The sequence below is a fragment of the Pantherophis guttatus genome, chromosome 2 (assembly GCF_059756535.1).
Source record: "Pantherophis guttatus breed Tessera chromosome 2, ASM5975653v1, whole genome shotgun sequence".
Taxonomy (NCBI): Eukaryota; Metazoa; Chordata; class Lepidosauria; order Squamata; family Colubridae; genus Pantherophis; species Pantherophis guttatus.
The window spans coordinates 118,625,205-118,642,695 of record NC_142064.1 but is presented as its reverse complement, the minus strand read 5'-3'; the positions used below and the strand labels follow the sequence as shown (position 1 = coordinate 118,642,695).

Genomic DNA, 17,491 nt, shown 5'->3' with positions numbered 1-17,491 from the left:
TGACCTTCTTTAGCTCCCACCCACAGCCTTGTTACCAAAGGCTGATGATGAAAATGGAAAGCATTGCTGTCTGCTCAAATTGAGAACTTGGCTATTGCAGCATCACTGCAGCTGTAAGTAGAGCTGGAGTCAGTCCCTTTTCCAGTCACCTTCAACCCTGATGAACTTTGTTTGAAAGTGCAGTGAACTCCCAGCTTCGTACAGGCCCAGGTACAAGACCTGTATGGAGAGCTGGAACCAAACCTCTAATAACAAGAGAAAGAAGGCCTTTCAGCCATTTGTAATAGCAGAGGCTGCGGGATGGGGAGGGGGGGCAGGGAGCAATAGGGGCACACACACAAAATGCCTGTTTCTCTCCCTCCGTCAGTTGCCGCAGGGTGTGCCCCAGACTTCTCCTTCCCCACGTTGCCCTCCCACTCCTTGCAATCTGCTTCCTTCAGGGCAAGGAATTTTTTTTTTTTAGCCTTTCAATCTAGACATTCAACCGCAGGTCACCCTTTGTGTGACACGTCTCTTAACAAGAAACCCTGACATCCTGTCCGGACATGGGGCACAAATGGACTGCTCTTTCCTTTCCTCCTTAGCCCTGCGGTTAACGATATTCTCCAGAGTCAGAAAAAGGAAGTATGCAGGGCCTCCAAGGATTGAGACATACCCAAAGGATCACTATATGGCTAGGTTCATAAGGAGATTATTTAACAGCCATGGGGGGTTTGACCTTCTGCTGGAATTGGCTGGATTGATTTTTTTTTTCTTTTCAGAATCATCTAAACCAGGGGTCTCCAACCTTGGCCACTTTAAGACTTGAGGACTTCAACTCCCAGAGTTCCTCAACCAGCAAGCTGGCTGAGGAACTCTGGGAGTTGAAGTCCTCAAGTCTTAAAGTGGCCAAGGTTGGAGACCCCGATCTAAACCACTGTTTTCCAGCCTTGGCAATTCTCAAATGTGCGGACTTCCTGTCCCAGAATTCCATGGCTATCATGGCCATAGATGAGAATTCTGGGAGCTTATACACGTAGAAGTTGCCAAAGTCATATAACATTGATCTAATGCACCATAATGCCATATTCTGTGGCAGGGAATTTAAAACAGTTAAACCCATTGAAGCAAGCTACTGTTTTCTTTCTGTGGGTTGCTAAGTAGATTACAATGGGCTGGGTTCACACAATGGGATACATTGCATTATCCGCGGGACGGTTAACTTGCCAGTCACATCCACCTGAGCCACTAGAACCGGGAGGCAAGGAACGTTGCAGGTCCCGTCCCCTAAGGAGATACCCCTGGCGGGACCCAGAAAAAGGCCTTCTCGGTGGTGACTCCCTCCCTCTGGAACATCATCCCTCCAGAAATTAGACTGGCCCCTACTCTGACACTCTTTTGGAAGGCCCTGAAGACATTGTTTTGCCAATGGAACTGGGGAATGCAGAGCGAGATGGAGTCCATTAAATGGCTGGTATGAGTGTGTATTGTGGCCGGGGTGGGTGAGTTATTATTATTATTATTTATTATTATTTTTATTTCTTTTATATTGTATTTTTATTTCCTGTAGTCTCCGTGAGCGAGTAGGTGGCAATATAAATTTTCCAAATAATACATAAATACATACATACATACATACATACATACATACATACAGTGGGGTGGGATATTAACTAGTTTTATAGATCTCATTCTTCCAGGCTGCATTTCCTTAATTCTGCAGCAGAACTACAGATTATTGGCCAAGCAATTTTGTTCTTTGGGGAGTGAAAAATAAGAAGCAAAATTATCCTAACCTTGATATTGAACCCCAGACCAAACTGGCTTAAAAAAATAAATAAATCTGTTCCTAGTGATACTACACGTTTGGTCGCGAATCCACTGCTCTGAAAGTTGAGGTTTTTTTAAAAAAAAATCCAACAAATCCTAAAATGGTCTCGCACCTTACACCATGGTTAAAAATCTCAACAGCAGTGTTCACATGCTAAACGAAACCCAAACATACAGCATTTAACATGAGTGAACCCAGCCATTTGCGAATGGCTTCTGATTATCTCCTACTGCCACAGACTCAACAACACTTGCCCAACATTGACTGTTCTCATTAAAAAAAATAAAAATATGAAGGAATGGGAGACTAAGGAATCACCAGGGCCATAGATTAAGCAGTACAATTCAGAAAAAAATATCAGAAGAAAGCAAAGGCAAGACATTTCCATCGCATGGATGTCTTTATGAGTAACTAGGAACTGAATGACCTTAGGTTTGTACATATCTTAAAATGTACCTAATAATAGGGGGAAAAATTGACGGCCCTTAATCATTCCACAGTGTACAGTTAGTACCATGCAATGTGATTATGCAAGGCTTACATCACAGACTGCTAGCTGTGTTAAGCACTTTTAGCATTAGCTGATTGCCCACTGCTTTGCTGTGTTAGCAGTATTAAAGGATCACCACCACTTTACTGAAAACAATAATAAAATCAATGTTTTAAGTTACAAAAAAAAAAGAAAGAAAGAAAAGAACACATGCAATGATTGGATCTCTACTATGTCCAAAAATGAGAAGCATTTAAAACCGTTTTAAGTTTTTATCATCTTGAAAATCAACTTAGTTGAAACATAGCTATAAGTATTAAATAAGTATATAAGTAAAGGGGAATTAAGGAATAATATTTGGAATGAAATAAGGTAGTCCTCAATTTACAATAATTCACTTAGGGACCATTCAAAGTTACAACAGGACTGAAAAAAGTGACTTATGACCATTTTTCACACTTATGATCGTTGCAATATCTCCATGGTCATGTGATTTGCATTCAGATGCTTGATAACTGACCCATATTTATGACGCTTGCAGTGTCCCTGGGTCATGTGATTGTGATCCCCTTTTGCGACATTCAGACAAGCAAAGTCAATGGAGAAGCCAGATACACTTAACAACCGTGTTACTGATTCAACAAGTGCAGTGACTCACTTAACAAATGTGGCAAGAAAAGTCAGAGAATCGGGCAAAACTCACGTAACAAATTTCTCACTTGTGGTTGTAAGTTGAGGACTACCTGTAGAGACTCCTAATGTCAAATTCAATGAGAGAAGAAACTGTCTGTGTTGGTGTGGATTTTTTTCTGCTAGATGGCAAAAATACAATTTTGATCACTACTGGCCATCTTGTGAGTGGCCATATGGGTGCAATTATAATATTGCAAACAAGTCAGGCAGTTGTAATTCTGTATTTGCAGCCTCCCACAGGGCAATATTCAGCTTTTCCTTCTATCTAGAGTTCCCAGTGAAGCCTCAAAACATCTGTTAGAACTCTTATAGAAAAGAACCTTATTTCTTAGATGATAGTGAGACATAAATCTAATATACTGTACATCTGGAGGCATGAAGAGAACCTGTTTGGTCTGGTGATTAAGACACCAGGCTAGAAACTGGGAGACAGTGAGTTCTAGTTCTGCCGTAGGTATGAAAGCCAGCTGGGTGACTTTGAGTCGGTCATTTTCTCTCAGCCCAACTCACCTCATAGGATTATTATTGTGGGGAAAATAGGAGGAGAAAGGTGTATTAGTTATTTAGCCACCTTGAGATATTTGTCAAAATAATAAAGGTGAGAAATAAATACATACAGAGAAAAATTGAGAAAAGTTTCTAAAAGTTTCTGCCATCTGACAAGGAGAACAACATTCTTTTGTTGGCAGCTAACATTCAACCCTACAGCAAAAAAAAAGAAAGAAAGAAAGAAAGAAAGTGGATGAAATTATTTTGATTATAACTTTTTTGCAGAAGTAGCTGGAACCTATCAGTTCTGGGTTGGTGGAAAGCAGAAATCCACAGAAGAAATAGCAGGAAGGAATAGGAAATTAAAAGTGAAAAGCAGTAACTGCAGCATCTTTGATTTGGCATTAAGGTAAGTACTGCAATTGCCTCGTGGGGGGAAAAACCAACAAAAAAGTTTTTTTGGCTCCACATATTTCATTAAGTCATGGGTCTTTTTGAATAAATCCCAACTGATTAGCTTCCACTTTTCTCTGGTCTACTGGCTTTTCTTCCTGATCCTGCCCCAGAAAGCAGTTCCTGACACAAAGCACTAATGAACAAGTCCCTCGGCCTCAAAATAGTGATTCACTCTTGTGTTACATATTGGCAATCCAGAAAAAAATACTGCACATTGATACCAGCAAACCACACTAGCAGGTCAGTAACCAACAGAATTGTGCATGTTTGTTGTGGCTATTCTTTTGCGTTGTTCATATGCTTTCCACTTTATTAATTTTGATTACTTTGTGATTAAGCAAGACGAGATCAAATTCCACAGCAAAATATCAAGGCAAATCTCACCCCCTAACCACACCCTTTACTTTGTGTAAATTGTGGACTCTGGAGGCCTTGAAGGCTTGGCCACAATTCTGTGCACTTGGTTGGTTAGTTAATTTTAGGTCATTCTCTTTCTATGGAGATTCTTCTCTAATTTCTTCCACACACCTTAAAAGGCTGTAGGTTTGGGGCGAAAACTACTGGCAGTGTTCCCTCTGCTGGGGCGAACACCCTTGGCAGTTTCTCAGGAAGTTAAGGCCATCCCTGCAGAGCCTTGAGAGTTGATTGGCTCCCCACTCCCCAAGCATTTTAAGTTAGAGATCTGACTCTGTGTGCATGGGAAGAAAGTTGACTTATGCACGAGTGATACAGTCTGAATATGATCCATCAGCCCTTACTTGCTCTGCTCTCCTCTCAGTGTCCTATTCCATGGAGCTGTCAAGTACATAAACTATGCCTTTGGCTCAGCCCAGGCAAATAAAGTACCTGTTAGCATGCCACAATGTGAAATAATGACAGGTTGACACAATTGCACTACGGTTATAAACTTGATGTAGCAGAGAAATGGATGTATAAGAAGATCTTTCTCCACATGGTGAATTTCTATCTTTTTTCCATTCAGGTCACAATATACTACCCACCCCAGATTATTAGAAGGGGTGTGGAAGGCTGGGATGTTTCCCTTCATAATTCTGAAAGTTAACCTAAAATTCCTCATTTCACATTCCTTGTTTTTCCTCTCACTGCCAAAATGGAGCCCTTCCTCATTTTAGTAAAAGATACCAAGTATGATACTGGGAGGAGCCCTATTCATGTATTTCTTCAGATTCTGATGTACAGAGGTGATGCAGCAGAACAGCCTGATTGGCATCCTCAGTGAGATGGAAACTGGTCTCAGATAGATGCTAAGGTGTCTCCAAGTCCTCATGTAGAAATGCCAAGCTGGCAGCCTTGCTCTAATGTCTTTACCCTAGGTCTAATGTCTTTATTGTCATTGCCATCTATACTAGAAGAATGTATGAGGGGATTTCAGGGGGATATGGATGATCAAGGCACAGTTTAGCAATAGCACTTAGATGTATATATAGCTTCCTAGTGCTTTATGGCCCTCTCAGAGTCAGCATATTGCCCCCAACAATCTGTGTCCCCATTTTACCGACCTTGGAAGGATGGAGTCACCTTGAGCCGGGGAGAATCAATGTTTAATGTTTATGCTCACCACTGTGAAAAGCATAAGTTTTTCAGTCACTGCAGCTCCATTAAATTTTGTTCTGCTTTTACCCAAAACTAAAAGATGCAATTATCTTTAAATTATTTCTCCAAATAATTTCAAAGAGAAAGCAATTTGGGGGTAGAACATCACTTATGGGGCAGAAATACCTGAACTGGGTGTCCATCTTCCAAATGCAGCCTCCTCTCTCTCTCCCTTCCTCCTTTGTGGCCATCTTTTCCATTCTCAAACTGGCTGTGACATAGAGAAAAGCTTAAGGGTAGCTTAAGCTAAAGGACTCGGGCAAGCCATCCCAAAGTGATTTATGTAGGCAATAACGTGGGACTACAGTAAAGTCTGCCAGTGTGACCCTAAAATATTCTTCAAGCCATTCCCAGCATTCAAATATGGTCATGCTGGTAATGGCAAAGAATGTTACCAATCACACTTTGTACCATTTGCGCTCTTGCGTGCCTACATTCCTTTAAACTGACTGGTGAGCTATTAAGCGTTCAGTTGGATTTGCAGTTTATAGTCTGAGATTCAGAACCCCATTTAACTATGCAGTTCTTGGCAGCCTTGGGGCAAGTAACTCTGGCTCAGTTACTTTGTCTGTGATAGCCATATTAACATATTGCCACTACAAGAAGTCCTCAATTTACAACTGCTGTTGGGACCGGAACATCCATTGGTCATTAAGTGAGTCATGCCTGATTTTAATTTGCAAACGGCGGCATTTATTAAGCAAATCACATAGTCACTGAGCAAATCCAGCTCTCCTCATTGACTATGCTTGCTGGAAGCTGGCTGGGAAAGTCACAAATGATGATCACATGACTCCAAGACACTGCAACCATTGTAAATCCTTGCTGGTTGCCAAATATTGATTACTTGACCAGAAGAACACTGCAATGATCATAAGTGTGAGGACTAGTAGTAAGTTACTTTTTTCAGTGCTGTCATAACTTCAAACTGTCATTAAATGAATGGCTGTAAATTAAGGACTGCCTTTAATAACTTGTCCACTTTCTCCATTTTATTTCATGGTCAGAGATTGGACATGGATCAGATCAGTGGTGAAATCCAATTTTTTTTACTACCGGTTCTGGGGCCTGGCAGGGGAAGGATACTGCAAAATCTCCATTCCCTCCCCACTCCTGGGGGAAGGATATTGCAAAATCTCCATTCCCACCCCACTCTGGGGCCAGCAAGAAGTGGTATTTGCTGGTTCTCCAAACTACTCAAAATTTCCACTACCAGTTCTCTGAACTGCTCAAAATTTCTGCTACCGGTTCTCCAGAACCTGTCAGAACCTGCTGGATTTCACCCCTGGATCAGATGCAAAGGGTTATAAGGATTTCAGACAGAAACCCCAGAACGCTCCAATCAGCTAGTGCAATGCAGGGAGTACTGGCTTAGATGGACTAATAGTTTCATTTTGTATGAAATAATTGGTTCCTGTGATCCAATATAGAACATTTCACGTATGACCTTAGATAATTATCAATTAATTATCAATTAGTTAAAGCTTTTCCCAACTGGATTTTCTTCAGGTTCCATTCCAAACTTTTGACTATGTTGATTGAGAATCATGACAGTTGACTCCTGAATTCTGGGACTGGAAGTCAGCATATATACCCGTATATCTTGCTGTTTTAGCCAAACATACTGGATTCCAGTAAGTCAAGACTCCAGAACTTTCCTTGCTCAGTTTACCTGATTTGCAAGAAATCTTGCACAATAAACTATGAGAAGAAATAATTCTGCCTGGCTAAAGATGTCTTCTGACAATAAGGGAAAAGGTCACTAATAAAGTCATAGATCTCACTCAGCAACAGTGACTTCTCAGGGCTTTGTAGGATGGCCATAGTGATGAGAACTGCTTCACCAACAGGTTAGCGTTAGTCAACTCTGCCCAGCGGGGAAAGCAGTTACCAAAACCTGTCTTTAATATTGATGGAACAGGTTTGCATAACTGGTGTGTAGTTGGATGGAGGCTTTAAAGACACCTTCCAAATTGCTTGAATGGGTCCTTGAATTGCTGTTCCATGTAAATGAAATAGGTGTCCTAGGAAACACTCAAGATTCCTAAGGGGCAGTGGAAAAACTTCCTCTTGCTTCTTCCTATGGCCCTTGCAGTGTATGTGTGATTAGTCAGTCAGGTGTGGAGTGAAGGGGAAGGGAACACCGGTAAGTGCCAAAAGGGAATGGCAATGTTGTCGGCTGCAATGGATCATGGCCAGCAGCATCCAATTTTTCTGTGCTTCTGTGCTCTGCTTGTGACCTTTCACCTACGCCAAAGTAGAGTTTCAACCCTGTTCCCATGTCTCCCAAATAAATACAGGTAGTCCTCACAACTGGCAACTCTATATAGCTAAGTTCCCCAGTCACTTAACAGAAGATCACATGATCATTAACAGGCCTATGTCACTTCTCATTCAGTCATTAAGCGAGAGATCGTGTGACCGCGACTTGCAATTTTACTTTTGCATTCTCCATTAATTCTGCTTGTTGGAAGCTGGTTGCGAAGCAAATGGTGATTATGTGGCTGCGGGACATTGTGACGGTTATAAATGCAAGGATTGGTTGCAAAGGTGTCTTCTTTTAGATTATGATAACTCTGAATTAAATGAGTTAAATGTGAGAATTGGTAAGCTAGGACTACCTGTAAGTACGGCAAAGAAATGGCAATCTGCCAGCAAGTGGCTGTGATAACCAGCACCAAGATGTGGCCTGTGTAGCACCCCAAATGGCATGGGAATTTTTTTTTTAATGACATCAACCACTGGTAATCAATAGATAATACAGCCAGAAAGAAGCAGTGGAAAACTGGCAAGTATATTCATTAAGATGTATCAATAAACGCTTGGCAGAATCTATCACTCTCTCCTACTTTGAATCTGGTTGAATCAACAATTAAATTGTATTGCTCTTCTGGAAGACCACTAGTCCTGTCTTCAAAAATACACTAATACAAGAACATTTAATTTAAACATTTACTTTAAATTTTAAAGTAAATGTTTAAATTAAATGTTCTTGTATTAGTGTATTTTTGAAGACAGGACTAGTGGTCTTCCAGAAGAGCAATACAATTATGCCCTTAAGGAACCTGGGTAATATTGAGAGACACATGATGCAGGCAACTAGGTGTCTGGTCTCTCAGGCAGCATGAGCTAACATGGCCATGGAGAGCAGTGGATATCTAGCAGAAAGAAAGGGAACATACTTGCAGCAGCCTAAAATGGCAGGGCAGATCCCAGCTGCTGACTGCATCATCTCCAGCATCATTAATTTTTTTTAATTTATTTATTTATACGCCGCCCTTCTCGGGAGACTCAGGACGGCTTACAAGGCGTTAAGCAATAGCCTTCATACTTTTGTATATTTTATACAAAGTCAGCTTATTGCCCCCACAAACCGGGTCCTCATTTTACCTACCTTAGAAAGGATGGAAGGCTGAGTCAACCTTGAGCCTGGTGAGAATTGAACTCGCAGTAATTGCAGGCAGCTGGAAGCTAAATACTACCTTTAACAGAAGGATCAGTCTGCTGCGCCACTCAGGCTCTTTTTAATGAGCTGTTGTAGTTCATTTATATGGTGTGATATGTCAGAAAATGAGGGGGAACACTACTTTAAAACAGGAACAGGTAAATATGGATTTTAACTGATTCTGTAGTAGCTGAGGACTAGGGATATATGTCTTGTAAAAAAAAGTCAGAGATACTCTTTTTGCCATGGTTAAATGGGATGTCAGGATGAGCCACAAATAACTAGATAACTTAATGGGATGACCTTATCCTGCCACTAATATTGAAATAAGATTCAGATATCAGTCAGTCACCTTCCATGCTGAATACTTCTTTTTATGTACAAGAAAGCTTCATTTTATTGTTCACCTCCAGTGACAAAATCAATGGAATTTTAAATGGGAATTGCAGATTGGAAACCTGACACGTGGGATGGGCACAGTCCATTGGAATTGAGTGGATTTATTACATACTCAGTTAGGAAGCTGCCTCATTCAGAACTAGACCATGGGTTTCTCTAGTCCATTGTTTCTCAACCTTGGTCACTTGAAGGTGGGTGGACTTCAACTCCCAGAATTCCTCAAATAGCTTGGCTGGCTGGAGAATTCTGGGAGTTGGGAATTCTGGGGTTGACCAAGGTTGAGAAAGACTGCCTAGTCTAATAGGGGTACTGTAGGAGTTTTTTTGCAGATGACCAGAGGATGGAATATAAATTTAATGAATAAATAAAAGCCATGCACCTAAATTGTAATCTGAAAACACCCATATAGAAATACCAACCAGTGTGCATACATACATAATACTCTCTGGCAATGGCATAAACTCAAGCATGTTGACTTCAGGATATGCGTGCTCAACTGTGTATGTATGGTGAGGCTAGTTTCACTCTTTTAACATGCAATGGCTGTTTTTCTGATATCAATATTGTTGCCTTATTTGGTACAAACAGTATTAAAACCAACAGAGTTTCTGTGCCAAACCTTTATCAACCAAGACAGCGCTCAATAGCTCCGGTTATGGTTGCCTCAGTGGCAACTTATCATCCATCTTCCAACTCCATTTCCTATTACTTATTTCTGGTCTCCCAATTTCTACTCTAGGTTCCACATTTCTCATCTGTTGATCTTCTCACCCCCTTCCTGTGCAAGTGAGTCATCCCAAGAATATTGGGGACATCATGATTAAGTCAAAGAATTCTTGAGTTCAGACTGGCCAAGTGGGGCAATCAAACTGTAACTCTTGACCTTGTCAGGGTCAATGGGTCCCGCTGGGGAGATTATAAACTTTCCCAATATCAAGGAAGAAGGTCTGTAGATTGGAGCCTTCTCATCCAAGATATCTGGGTGCTTGATGTAGAAAACTTCATCCTATTCATGAACACTGGGCTGGTCCACAGAGCAGTTGTCCCATGCAAGCTTGGTTGAAATGAAGGGAGCTGGTCTCTTCAAGACCTGACCAGTTCCTTGTGGTTCCTGCTCCAGGATCTAAACTTTTCTGCTCTTCTGGCCTTTCAAGAGCATTCAGAAAACCGTAAGCTAGAGGTGGCCATCTTACCTGGTTTCACCTTTGCTATCCCCTACTATCCCTTATCCCAGTTCTTGTGAAGTCTATCCTGGGTGGAGCTGTGGTTAATTTACTGACCTGTCCAGTCTCTAATTGGAGTTGGCGCTCCCTAGAAGGATTGTCGCAACTCCCCGCCCCTCATTACTTCGGATCAGGGGCCGCACCTCTACGGGAGGGAGGTTTTCTACCCCGGATTTGTCTTGCTCTGAGCTCATCCCGGGGGCGGCGTCTGTCTCCCTCCTCCCTGCGACTCCCTCCATTTGTTGCCGTCGCCCCCTCCCTGCTCTCTCTTTCCTCCTGCCGACTCTGCTCTTTACCAATTAAGGCTTGCTGAGCCGCCCGCCCGGCCGGTGTCCTCCCGCCACCCCCCATCGCTCGGCCATTCCGTGCCGAACTCCGGCCCGAGACGTACCGTCCGTCCGTCCGCTCCTCCATCCGTCCGTGGCGGCGGGGCAGACGGGGCTACGCCACAATCCCCGAGGATCCGTCGATCCGAAGAGGTGAGGAGGGACCACGGGACGGAGGACGGGGAAGGGCGGAGGGACGAGGGGACTGGGGATCGCCGCAAGGTTGGGGATGTAGCAAGGCAGACGGCGCGGGAAGAGGAAGCGGAGGCAGGGATGGACGGAGGAGGGCGAGAAGCAGAATGGGAAGGGAAGCGCAGGGGCGAGAGAGGCAGGGACTGGATGGCGGAGCGAAGGGAAAGGATGAGGCGAACGCGGGCCGGCCAGAAAAGACGGAATCGAAACGGAACAGGAGAGGAAGGAAAGAAGGAAGGAGGAAGGAAGGAAGGAAAGAAAAGGGAGGGAGGGAGGGAGGGAGGAAGGAAGGAAGGAAGGAAGGAAGGAAGGAAAAGGAAGGGAGGAAGGAAGGAAGGAAGGAAGGAAGGAAGGAAGGAAGGAAGGAAGGAAGGAAGGAAGGAAGGAGATGGTAATGAGGGGCAGTGGAATAACTAGCATCTCTAGGCAGAGAGGATGCGGGAGCTCTGGGAAGAGTGAATGTGGAAAGAGGGGATAAGAAGCGATTCCAGCTTCTAAGTGAAAGTTGAGAGATTGGAGCTATATTGCCTCTCTTCCTTGACACTCTGAGCGCAGTTGTATGGTCCCTACTGGAGAGAGCAGGATCCCAGAACTTTATATGAATGCACATTAGCAGATGTCTTTCCGCTCTTTACGGGCGAATGTAAGCACTGGAAAATGTTCATTCAAGACTATGGCAATGTAAAAGTTCTTGCACATACTGTTCTAACTGTACCATTTTGCCAAGGGGCTAGAAAACCACATCACACGTAAGTCAGGACTTGTGGTCAAACCCACATATTGAGTCTCCTGCTGAATGTGGTAGTGTGTCACCATTGCCATAGCCACTTGACAGGAAGATATGGTTAATCAGGTGATTAAGCACACATTCCCTGATAAATCAAAGATTCTCTTCTCGTCATAGATAGCCAGCCTGGAAATGTATGTGTATCTGTTTAAAAAAATAAGTCGGGAAGACTAGCTGGGAGTTTGGGAGCCTGTAATTGTTGTAATGTGGTTTGCAAGATTGCTCTCTGAATTAGTAGCTGAGAATATTGCTCAACAGACAAAGTTAGCAATCGGCAGAGGAGGTTACAATTTCTATCCCACTGGATATGCATGGCTTTGAAATCAGACAAAGCTAAGAGATGTGGATGCTGAACAAGTAAAATTAAAATAGCTGCCCCACCACTATCACCATAGCCTTAGGTTGGATGCCATCTGTCAAGAAACTCTCCCAAAATTCAGTTGAAACTGTACTCCTGTCCATCTGAGCTTGCAGAGAATTCCCTAAAGGACTGATCTGCCGGGATCAGTACTGTCTATTGCTTATCTTCACTGTCCTTGATGGAACCCTTAGGTTTTCCAGATAGGAGAAATAAATACTTGGAACAGTTTTTAATCATTCTAGACTACAAAAGGAGTGTTAAAATATATCAAACTAAACTTATTTGTCATAAGTGATTTCTAATTATGTGTCCATCGTGCTTGATTGCATGACATAAAGCCCAAATTTCTGATTGCTTTTTCTTCTACAGCCATACATAGGCAATCATATATTCTCTTGAGAAAATTTCTGAGACTGAAGAAATGTCACCCACAATATCACAGTATTAGTCACAAAGTGCCACTTATCAGGTTTCAGCTACAAATGTGGGGAGATGGTGAAGACAAGGGTGAGGAACATATTTCAAAGCAAATTCACTCTCTGTGAACATCTTGCTATACCATTTGAGAAATTCTGCATCTTTCTTACCCTCTTAACCACCCCTAACAATAAGGGTAGGCTGAGAGACCAAAATTCATAAACAGCCAGTAAACATTGCTCAGAATCCAAAAAGCCATAATTCCAGCAAACTTGAAAAGTTTGAACAGCCAAGTGAAAATCCTAATGCACAAATGTACCTAAAGCATGTGGGGTTATGAAAGCAAAAAAACAAATGTTTTTATGTGTGGCACGAGTTATGAATGCCTATCACTTAGAGCCTGTACTTATGGACAAGTTGGTCCTTACTTTTTCCAGTTCTCCAAATGCCATATTCAAATTACCATACAAGGAAAATCAGTGGCTCTGATACATAAGTATTCAAAAACAAATCCTACTGCAATTCAAACATGATTACCTCAGACTAAGTCCCATTAAAGTGAATGATGGCTGAGAATTGTGGAAACAGTAGTACCTATGTACCTGGAGGGTGGCACATTTTAAAAAGGTGCATTAAGTCTTTTGAACACCATTAGCCCTAAGTGACATAGCCAGGTACTGTAGAATAGAGGAGCAGGAAGATGATAGATATTCTCCCCCATCCCCTTCACACACACCCCAATTAGAAAGAAATGAATTTCATAGTTTGCTGAGTTGAGACCTTAAAACTCAAGAAATCTAATCAGTCCAGCTACGTTAAATTAGTTTGAGGAAGCCCACCTCCCAAACCTTGCATTGCATTGAATGACAATTCTCACTAATCCTAATGAACATGGTATCTCTGGTCCACTCTGATAGGGCATCCTAATTTTCTGCTGATGCTCTTCAAGAATAGGATGGATCCACCCTCAGTTTTGGTTATTTGTGGTGAGGTAAAGCGTTATTGACCACATTAATAAGCCTGAGAAATGTAACTCAGTGACAAAAACTGGATCACCTGTACAAAAGTCTTTGATGATACCTTCTGGTGAACATCCTGGCAGTTTGGATGCATCCTTATCTTTTATTCTCCCTCTCTCTCTCTCTCTCTCTCTCTCTCTCTCTCTCTCTCTCTCTCCCCTCCCTCCTTCCCTCCCTCCCTCCAAGAGAGAGGAGACAAAGTGTCATTGTGAGGTAAGGTAGTTTTCCCTATTTGGTGCCTTCCAGAGCTATCAGAATGACAGCTTCCAGAATCCCCAGCCAACATTCGGGAGAAGCAAGCTTAAGAAGTCTTTGCTTAGATCACTGAAGCCAAAATTCAAATCCCCATCCAGACAGGAAGCTGATTAGGTGTCTCTGATCAGTTGCTACCTCTCAGGCCTGCTCTAAAAACCAAACTGTAAGGCAGAACCTACGTGCTGCTCTGAATTGGTTGAAGATAAAGTCAGATTAAAATGTAATAAGAAAGGTGGGCCTGACTTTCTATACCATTATGCTTTGAGGAATAGCAGAAGATGAAAGGGGTACCCTGTGACTTCTTTTGTCCCTGAAACAAGGCCCCAGTTCATTCTAGGTAATCCACCTGCCGTGAATATGGGCAGAATTCCATTGCAAAACCTGAACAGAGATGATCCAAGACTTCTGGAATCATGTAGGTGCTCTGTAATGGATCCTCCCTGACATCCTAACTTTGTCCTTTGAGGCACTTTCCTGAAATAACTTTAGAGTTCATCATTCCTGCAATTTTAATCACTGTTCCTCCATTCTACTCTAGGTAAAGGTAAGCCATATCTTTTTTTGGCTTTGGGAAATGCCACCACAGTGGCTCAAGAAACTGAACCAAGCTAACCTGCCTAAAATAGATAAGGCAGCAGTCAGTTTTTATATACCAAGCAAGCTCCTTGTAGTGTGAGAGAAAGTTGCTTTGGGAAACTTAAAAGCATGGCTATCATGGATTCAGAATGCTTGTGTAAATAGTTCTTTGGCTTTATCTGTGGCAGGAAAAAATGTAGAATTCTTAATCATTTCTCTCTAGGGAAGATTATTTTTCAAAGCTATCAGCTGCCCTTTAATATCAATAAGCTACATTATTATATCCACATGCCTGGAAATTAAAAGTAAAGCAATGCATTCCCAGCACAGCCATTTCCCTCACCCTTCTATTTTATGCTTATAAGGGAAATGGAGATTCCTAACATGGAATTAAATACAGAATCAGAAGCTGTGAATTATTCCATGTTAAATTAACTAGAAACGTGGAAATTGTTTTTCCTATCTTGAAGTTTGAGGACTAGCTCACCATCTTTGACCCACCCTTCATTTGTTAAGCTCTTCTCTCATGCACCCGCTCCCCTCCCCAATCATAGCTGTTAAAAATCTCTCCTTTCTTAGCTGTAACCACACACACATTTTGTATGTTCACACACAATTTGATTGTGCCTCCTTCCTCTGTGGACGCCCTTCAGTCCTGCCTTCTTGCCCATTGCTGCATTTGCAACCCCCAGGCCCCTGGGGAGGGTCTGTCTAGTTATTTTAAAAACCCAAAGAAATGAAGCTCTCCAAATAAGGGGAAAATATGAAGACGGGTCCCTAAGCTTGGAGCTCTAGAAGGAGGGGGGCACATTGGGAAAGGAGGCAAGCCTACCACCTATTGATGAAACCTTGGAACTGCAGGCATCTCTTTTATAACACCCCACCCACCCACCCACCCACCCATCCATCCTTCCCAAGCACACACAGACACACCTTTTTTAAAGAATCCAATTGCTGGGCTGCCACTGCCTCCAAACACAATAGTCCGGGAGGAGGGAGAAATGAAAACTACTCTCTATTTTCTGTAGCACAAGTCCATATTTTTCCCTCACTCCTCACGAATGACAGAGACTCCCAATTGCTGAGGGGGCTGCCTGGCAACCAGACAGAGGGAAATAATCACAATTTCATATGTTATTACTGAATTCCCACCCCAATGCAGGGAATGGTCCTTGCGTCTTTCTGATACACTAAAATGAAGAAACTTGGCTCCCAGGAACAGAGCAGGATTGACAGCCCACTCTCCCACAAGTTACCGCAGCCAAGGCCTGCAAAAAATGCTGCAACCTGAGGCAGGAAATTAGTGAAAAAGAAAAGGCAGCACTAATTAATTAAATGTGCTGCCCTTCCTTAATTGAATTTAAACCTGATGTTGGGAAAACTCTGCTCTACTTCCACCTCGATCCTCAGCTGAGAATATCCTACTCATAGTATCCACTCATGCCTATGCCCCAGCTGCAAGAATAACTTCAACTGTTTTTTGGGGTTAGGCAGACTTCTTAAGAGTTGCAAAGAGTCACTCTATCTGAGAGGGCAGCTCACACTCTTTTGGAATAATGGAAACGATGTTAGATTCCAAATCTCAATACAGTAGAACCTCTGGTCATTACCATAATTCGTTCCATAACTTTGGTCGCAACCCGATTTGGTTGTGACTCGAATTTAATTTTGGAAATTTGACACTTACAAGAAAAAATGGCGCGGAAGGGGAAATTGGCCATGAAAAAAAATTGTGAATTTTTTTTTTAGTCGGAACCTGGTTTAGTTGTGGTCAGAAGCATTCGTGACCAGAGGTTCTACTGTATTGCAGAAGCTTCAAACAGCCTAAATGTGGACTCCCAGTGGCCTCTGCATTTCTTAAGAACTCTGCAATTGTTGGAGGCAGCAAAATGTCTCTGGCTGCTGTTAAAGACACATATTTTAGATACTTGCCTGGAACTCACTTCTCCCAAAGAGAGTTTCACAATTTCAGCAACTTTAAGATGTGTGGACTTCAACTCCCAGAGTTCCCTGGCCTGCATGCCAAAATTTCCCAGCCAGCAGAATTCTGAGAATGGGAAGTCCACTCATCTCAAAGTTTCTAAGGGTGAGAAACACTATCCTAGACCTTTATGAGAACTCCAAGGAGACCTCAGTATATAACTACTCTAATACAAGTAGGTAGCAGGAAAAGCCTCTATGGAAAGAAAAAGAGCTTTTTAAATGATGGCATAATTTTAAGGGCATGTTTTAAGCGCAAGACAGCTGTCAGATGGCATATTTTTTGCTTTATAGACAGGATACTACAAATGTCGGGGAGCAGAATCTATCAGAAAGTTCTCCAATTAAAGTTACTCATTTCAATGAGACTGATACAAAAAAACTTTATGGGAAAATTATTCATATGAACTTGAGTGGTCATAGCATTGGTGGAACTAATTTTATTTATTATAATTTAAATTATGAACTAGTTTTGCATAGTGGTTTGCAGGGGTCCTCAAACTTGGCAGCTTTAAGACTTGTGGACTTCAACTCCCAGAATTCTCCAGCCAGCTGCTGGCTGGAGAATTCTGGGAGTTGAAGTCCACAAGTCTTAAAGCTGCCAAATTTGAAGACCTCTGGGTTAAGCCATCAGGCTAGAAACCAGGAGTCCGTGAGTTCCATCCCAGTTTAGGCATGAAGCCAGCCTGCGTGACCTTGAGCCAGTCCCTCCCTCCTAGGAAGTAGGCAAGGACAAACCACTTCCAAAAGACTTTGCCAAGAAAATTGCAGGGATTGGTCCATGCAGTTGCCAGGAGTCAGCCCTATCTTCAAGGCACAAAAAACCCCAAAGTGCCTTTTTCTCCTGAAGCTCCCAAAATCTTGCTGTAGTTTAATGACTAGCCTGTAGCAGATTGATCTAAAAGTATGTGACAATAAGAGCAAGGTGCTGCTGTCATGTTCTGGATGGAATCTCTTTA

At 42.4% G+C, this 17,491-nt stretch overlaps 1 protein-coding gene across 4 annotated transcripts in view; it reads left to right on the top strand.

Moving 5' to 3' along the window:
- The first annotated feature begins 10,857 nt into the window (after positions 1 to 10,857).
- FLNA (filamin A) overlaps positions 10,858 to 17,491 on the top strand; it is an 89,352-nt gene continuing 82,718 nt past the window's right edge. For all 4 annotated transcript variants that reach the window (XM_034434205.3, XM_034434203.3, XM_034434204.3 and 1 more), the window contains exon 1: positions 10,858 to 11,098. The gene's annotated coding sequence lies outside the window, so the exon portion shown is untranslated. The remainder of the gene's footprint in view (positions 11,099 to 17,491) is intronic.